Here is a 7,398-nt window from a genome sequence, read left to right on the forward strand (position 1 = left end):
CGTCTCACTTGCCCGTATACCTCCCAACAAAATGGTCGCGCCGAACGGATCCTTCGCACCCTCAATGATTGTTTGCGTACCCTTCTCTTCCACTCTAACGTCCCACCCTGGTTTTGGACGGACGCCCTCGCCACCGCCTCTCTCCTTCTTAACATTCGTCCGAGTCGTGCTCGTGGGAATTTCGCACCACACCACCTTCTCTTCGGTACCCCCCCGTCCTATGACGACCTTCGTGTTTTTGGGTATCTTTGTTATCCTAGCATCATCGCCACCACTCCTCACAAACTCGCACCTCGCTCTGTGGCATGCATCTTTCTCGGATACCCACCAAACAACAAAGGCTACCGTTGATACGATCCGGTTTCCCACCAAGTCTTCACTTCACGGCACGTTTACTTTGATGAGAGGTATTTTCCTTTTCACCAGGTACCGCTGCCGGACGACTCGCCATCATCACCTGCGCCCGCCGGCGCCACTCGTGGTTGCCGCTCACTCGCGCTCGGGCCCCCTCCCGGCTGCGCCCCCCCGCCGTGTGTGGGCCTCCTCCCGGCTTTGGCGCCCCCACTGCGCCTGGGCCCTCATCTGGGTCCGCAGCACTAGACCCTCCGCCCACGCCTGTCGCGCCAGGCTCTTCAGCCGGACCGGCCGCGCCTTCGCTGGCAGCGACGACGCCTCCGACTCCCGTCGAGTCCGCAGCCTCGTCAGCGAGCGCATCCCATGCGCCTCACCCCGGCTCCTCGACGACCTGACTGGTGATCCCGACGGGCTCTTCTTCGACCTCGCCCTCGGTTGATTCCTCGCCGCCGGTGGCTCCACCGGTTGCCCCGACCACCCGCATGGTCACCCGTGCTCGCGCCGGTATCCACCGCCCCAGCACGCGTTACTCTACGGATGAGTACCTCCTCACTGCCTCGACATCCGCACCGTCACCTCTCCCGTCGTCAGCTTGAGCCGTGCTTCGCGATCCACATTGGCTCTCTACGATCTGCGAGGAGTTCGACGCGTTGTTGCGTAACCGCACCTGGCAGCTCGTCCCGCGACCCCCCCATGCCAACGTCATCACCGGCAAGTGGGTCTTCCAACATAAGACTCGTCCTGACGGGTCTCTCAAGCGCTACAAGGCTCGCTGGGTGGTCCGCGGGTTCAGTCAGTGCGCTGGAGTCGACTTCACTGACACCTTTGCCCCGGTTGTGAAACCGGGCACGATTCAAGCGGTCCTTCAGCTTGCGGTCTCTCGCGCCTGTCCGGTGCATCAGATGGATATGTCGAACGCGTTCGTGCATGGACATCTCTCGGAGCAGGTCTTCTATCAGCAGCCCACTAGTTTCGTCGATGCAGCTTGTCCGGACCACGTGTGCCTGCTCTCCCGCTCATTATACGGGTTGAAGCAGGCCCCTCGAGCTTGGTACCAGCGCATTGCCGCCTTGCTGCATCAGCTTGGGTTTCGAGCTACTCGCTCAGACACCTCGCAGTTTGTCTACCACCAGGGCCAGGCGACTGCTTACCTGCTCCTCTACGTCGACGACATCATCCTAATGGCTTCCTCGCCTGAGCTCCTTCGTCAGCATACTTCTCGCCTCAGCGCCGAGTTCGCCATTAAGAACCTCGGCCCGTTGCACTACTTCCTCGGCATTGAGGTGGTGCGACGCGCCGATGGGTTCTTCCTTCACCAGCAGCAGTATACTCAGGACCTCCTTGAGCGGGCAGGCATGCTTAATTGTAAGCATGTCCCCACGCCTATCGACACGAAGGCCAAGGTCTCTGCACTTGACGGCTCGCCCGCGCCGGATGCGGCGTTTTATCGCTCCATCGTCAGCGCCCTCTAGTACCTGACGCTCACTCGGCCGAACCTGAAGTACGCCGTCCAGCAGGTGTGCCTCAACATGCAAGCCCCTCGCGACACTCACTGGAACCTGGTGAAGCGGATTCTTCGGTACATCTGTGGCACCACGGCTCTCGGTCTCACGTTGACGGCCTTGACCTAGTCGCCTACAGTGACGCCGATTGGGCTGGCTGTCCGCACACGCGGCGCTCCACTTCCGGCTACTGTGTCTACCTAGGTCCCTCGCTCATATCGTGGTGATGTAAACGACAACCCACGGTATCCCGCTCCAGTGCCGAGGCTGAGTATCGTCACTACTGCAGGATGCTGCTAACGCGACACTATGATCAGAGACCCTTCGAGAAACTGTGTGCGATGCAATAATCGCAAACGGTGCTGTGGAAATGTTTGCGATGACGGATGCATCAAACACGGTTCAGGTTTTAGTTGCGTGTGCGATGAAGGGCATACGGTTCAGTTCAATCATCTGTTTGTGATGAGGAGGAACAAAAGAAACGGGCAGCCAAATGAAGGCATGTGCGATACATAGCATACGGTTCACTCGGATGAACTGTTTGTGATTAGGAAACACAAAAGAAACGGTCAGCCAGATCAAAGGTGTGTGCGATATACGGCATGTGGTTCACTCGGATGAACTGTTTGCGTTGAGACATGAGAACAGAAACGGTTCAAATGAACAAGATGTGTGTGATACGAGGCAAACATGTCTGTAATCAGAAACGTGTGCGAAGACCGATAACAACACGTAAAATTACTGCTAACAAGCCGTGTGTGTTGTGAGCAAACGATTGCTAGTATACAATTGTGAGTGATTGATGAAAACATCACCGACGGGTTCCATTGTTTAGTCCGTGTGCGATGTGATTTTCTTTGTCCGCACGACAATCTATGCTCTGTCTACAGAGCATCAACATATATACTTAAAAAGACAACATTGCATAACCAAATTAAGCATACAATTACACAAGTGACTACACACATAACATTTCCACACACCAAAGTAAGCAATTACATGCATACTAAAGTAGCAGAAACGAGGATCTAATCATCTACTTATTGTTGCGACGACGCTTGCCATCGCTCTGCTTCCGGCTGGATCCCTGGCCGTTTTGGGGAAGGAGGGACTTCCTCATGTCAACGATCCGCCTATACATGTCATAGATCGTGTACGCCTCGTTGGCCGCGTACACGGCGTGAGCTTTGTCGAGTTTCTCCATCCAGGTCGAGTGCCAGGCACACTTGTCCTTGTTGCACGAATCCTTCATGTCTCTGTAGTAGGGGTCGATGATGGCCTCAGCGAGGTGAACCGGTGAGTCCTTCTCATGCTCCTTGCTGCCCATGATCTTGTATTGGCCCTGGATGTCGACAAGATTCTGGCAGGCGATGCCCGAATTCTCGAGCGCCTTTACATCTTTGGTGATGTCCACCGTAGCGAACATGTAGTGGGGGCTGTTGACAAACCTGGTGAAACGCTCACAAGGCCTTGTGGCCAGGCAGTAGTGGTAGACGAGGACGTGGTGGCGCATGGCACATTTGGGCGACGACAACCTTGGGACGAGACCCAGCACGAGCGCAGGTGTACTCGAGGTCGAACCCGACCACCTTGTACTTCTCCTCGGCAAGCAACAGCTCCATGATGTGGATGGAGTGCTCCACCCAAACCGGGTCGTTGGTGTACACCACCGAGAGGTCCATGAACCTTCTGTGGGTGTCCACCATGGCACGCATGGTGAACTACTGCTCGCCGTCGGCAGCCACTCAGAGCGCCATTGGAGCCGCGCAGGATACCCTCTAAGAATTTCTCGTGCTGGGTGTGCTTGTTGCAATGGTGGGGCGCGATCGAAAGGTTGAGGAGACACAAGGGTAGGTTAAATGGCCGCTGTAATAAATGGGGGCCGGCCGGCCTGTAATCAGCACGTCTTGTCACGATGTTCATAGCAGAGGATTCTAGTGCACACTTGACAACACCGCACCGCACGTGTGGGCTCGAAGAGGCGCCAAATGTATCATCGATGAGCCTGTTCCCACGCTACCGCACTTTTTACCACGCAAGCTTCCCGCCTGGCTAGTTTGGCCACGCTTCGACTGGAAGAGGGACAAATCGTGGGCGTTTATTGGGAAAAAGCTTTGTAAAAACGAAGTGTGTGGAATGACTTTGGTCATAAGTTTACCCTTGGGTGATGATGTCAAAGTTACACAGAAGGGTGATAATGGACACTCGAGGGCGATAATTAATTCCGCGCTCTACACTGCACACGGTGGAAGAAACCAACTGTGTGTAATAATGTCAAAGATCGCAGTCGAGTTAGCTATACAGATCGTGTGTTGTGAGATCGACAAGGTAAATTGATTCGAGAATGGTTAATAAAATCTAAGACCATTGCATATTAAGGTCAAAATAGTGCTAGCAATATACGAGTCTCATACGATGCCATTTCAACGATTGTACCACAAAAGCTCGAAATGTTACAAGGTTCAAATTCCAAAGTTATATGGCTCAAATTCGAAGATTACAAGGTTCAAACTGATATTAGAAATGAAATTCAACTCATCAGGTGCAAATGCTCGCGTTGATCCGCTGAACATGGATATTAGATAGGTTCAAACTAATATCACCGCTTCTAAGTCTGGCTTCGAAACCTCTCATTTTTGGCAAAGGGGTCAGCCACTGAGAAGTCATGTATGGGGTTGACACGATGACTTCCGATTACTCTGTCATCTGAAGTTCCAAAATGAAATTCAGCATTTTTGGAGCCTACTCCATTCTGCCGCAGGCGCCGGCGCTGATCAACAAACCATTCATTTTTGTGAAATAAATGTAGGGCAAACCTCATTTCCTTCAGCACCCTTGCTCTGAGAACAAAGAACCTGGCGAATATAATCTCCGGTAAGGTCCCTCGGTAGGAGTTCAAAGTAGTTTCTAAGAGATGCAGATCTAGGCATTCGATGTGATTGTTATATTGTATCACATTATCCACCACCACTAGTAAAAAAATACACTTCCGTGATGATACGTGTTCGTCACAGTAGGTCGTATTTTTTGTCATGCATGTACATCCATGACGATTTTATGACAGAATCAAGATAGTCATACCTGTGCTGTCGTAGAAGTGTTCCATGACATTACCAAAATTATCATCACGGAAGTGTCCACTTACATGACAATAAATCGCGCGTCACAGAAGTGCTTTCGTCAAGGGTGACCGACACGTGGCATCCACCGTAACGGAACGCCGTTAAGCTATGGGGTCGGGTTTTGGATCCGATAACCCGTTAACAGCCCCGACCGATGGGAAATTTCCACGTGTAAAATTCTTATTGGCCGGACGAAACACGTGTCAGCTCGTCAGTGGGTCAGATAGGAGCCTATGATATGTCGACACGTGCCACGGCCCACCACTGGCCCATTTAGCTTACAAAGCCGGCCCGTTTGACTTGGTCAAAAGTTAACGGGCTGGCCCATGAAAAGCCTGTTAACGGTCTCTTCCCAAATAGCCCATTTTACGCCCCGTTAACTCACGGCCCGTTAGGCCCTAAAGGAAATCGGCCCAACAACGTCATGTGGGCAGTCGAATATAACACCAGCCCATTTCACTTTCGGCCCATGTATGGCCCACGATGTCTTTCGGCCCATATGAGGCCTTCGTATCTTTCGACCCTTTACAGGCCCACGGTGACTCTAGCCCATAATGAACAGTAATTTTCTTTATACCCGGTAACTGCCCGTGATTTACATGGGCCGTTTCCAGCCCGTGTTAGCTTTCGGCCTATTGACGGCCCATACGTTCTTGGGCTCCTTTTCGGCCGTCGATTACTTCCGGCCCGTTACTGGCATGTTCCCCTAATGGGCCAAATTCGGCAAATGGCAAGAGTCGGCCCGTTACTGGCCTGTTCCCCTAATGGGCCAAATTCGGCCCATGGCAAGAGTCGGCCCGTTACTAGCCTGTTACCCTAATGGGCCAAATTCGGCCCATGGCAATAGTCGGCCCGTTTCTGGCCTATTAACCTGTTGCGCCGTTTCCAGCCCGTCCTATATTCTGGCCCATTAACGACCCGTTATGCCTGTTAACGGCCTATTACCGTGCTGGGCCGATACCAATTACGCCCGATTATGGCCCATGTAGACCCATTTATCCGACGGCCCGAGGCCCACCGATTACAGGCCCATTTATCGACGGCCCGTAGGAGACCCATGGATCCTACGGCCTGTATATGGCCCATGGAAAAAGAAGACTAGGAAATAAATAAGGCCAAAACAAACGCTAGGCTATTAAGGCGATTGCACAGATTACATCCACTCGGCATCAAAGATCGCCACCAGTGCAAATATAGGGAACACCCTACACTATACAAAAATGGCTTTCTATTTTCTTCAGCCGGTGGCTGCATGTTAAGAATGAATTTTGTATCGCACCAAAACAAATTACAACTATATAACAAAAGGAAGGTTGGCATAAAACTTAACAGTCTAGCAGATAAATGCACCACCAGAAGTTCAGAAGCTCAGTTCATTTGACCTGACTGTTACGTTTTCATGTTGTATTGTCCGATGGAGCACCATAACCCTCGCCTTCATTTCCCCTAGGCTCCTGAACAACATAGCAAATGTCTGATAGTCTGGTTTCAAAACCATGCATATCTTGACGACATTGAGCAATGGTTCTCCTTGTTTCACAAAGGGTCTCTATTAGGGAATGGACTTGTGTCTGGAGCGCAGATACAACATTGCTTTGAGCTTGCATATCTTGATCATGAGGCAGTTTGGACGACATTGCCTTAACAACCAACCCAGTATTACGCAGGAACGTGCTTTTGGCACTGTTAGTGGACAGGTACTGACCCACTGGAGCAAGAGCTGACATTGCGGTTATAGTTGCCTCGCCACCTTCAGAAGGTGGCGGTTCCACCATTTTTTCCATAGCTCGCTGAAAAGTTGAGGTTTTACATTAGTAGTACCAGAACATAAGATATTAAGGAGGCAGAAAAACAAAACAAAATAGCTTTGGTCTATATACAGAACTTATTCTGGTGAACCCATGTAAAATATTAATTGTATTTTATTGCAAAGTACATAATAAAACTAGGTTCCAAACATATGACCATGTACCATCGCTAATGTATTGTCTATTTCTTCACATTGTATTGAGGGCTAAGGATAAAGAGACAAAGTTTATAATACGGTAAGCATAGTATGACATCATTCATATCACAAAACAACTGAGAACAGACAAACAGGCAATTGTAACGTTGTGTGGGCAAGTCCAGCATGGAACTAGATTACGGGTCAAGATCAAAGGAACATCACTCCTCTCTTTTAAGCCTTGTAAGGTGCAATGATACGCTAAGAAAATTGTGTATGAAATTGAAAAGAGTAATAGACATTGGCTGCAAACCATGCAGTTCAAGGCACAAGTCAGAGTAAGTAGTAGTTAAAAGGCATGAGGATTAAGGACTTACAACAGCGGCTTTGACTGGTGTAGTCATGCCCTTCTTCTTGCCGGTGTGACAGTCCTTGAAGATTTCCACATCATTTGGTTCAGGTACTTTTTGGTCCT

Source organism: Triticum aestivum, chromosome 6D (assembly GCF_018294505.1).
Source record: "Triticum aestivum cultivar Chinese Spring chromosome 6D, IWGSC CS RefSeq v2.1, whole genome shotgun sequence".
Taxonomy (NCBI): domain Eukaryota; kingdom Viridiplantae; phylum Streptophyta; class Magnoliopsida; order Poales; family Poaceae; genus Triticum; species Triticum aestivum.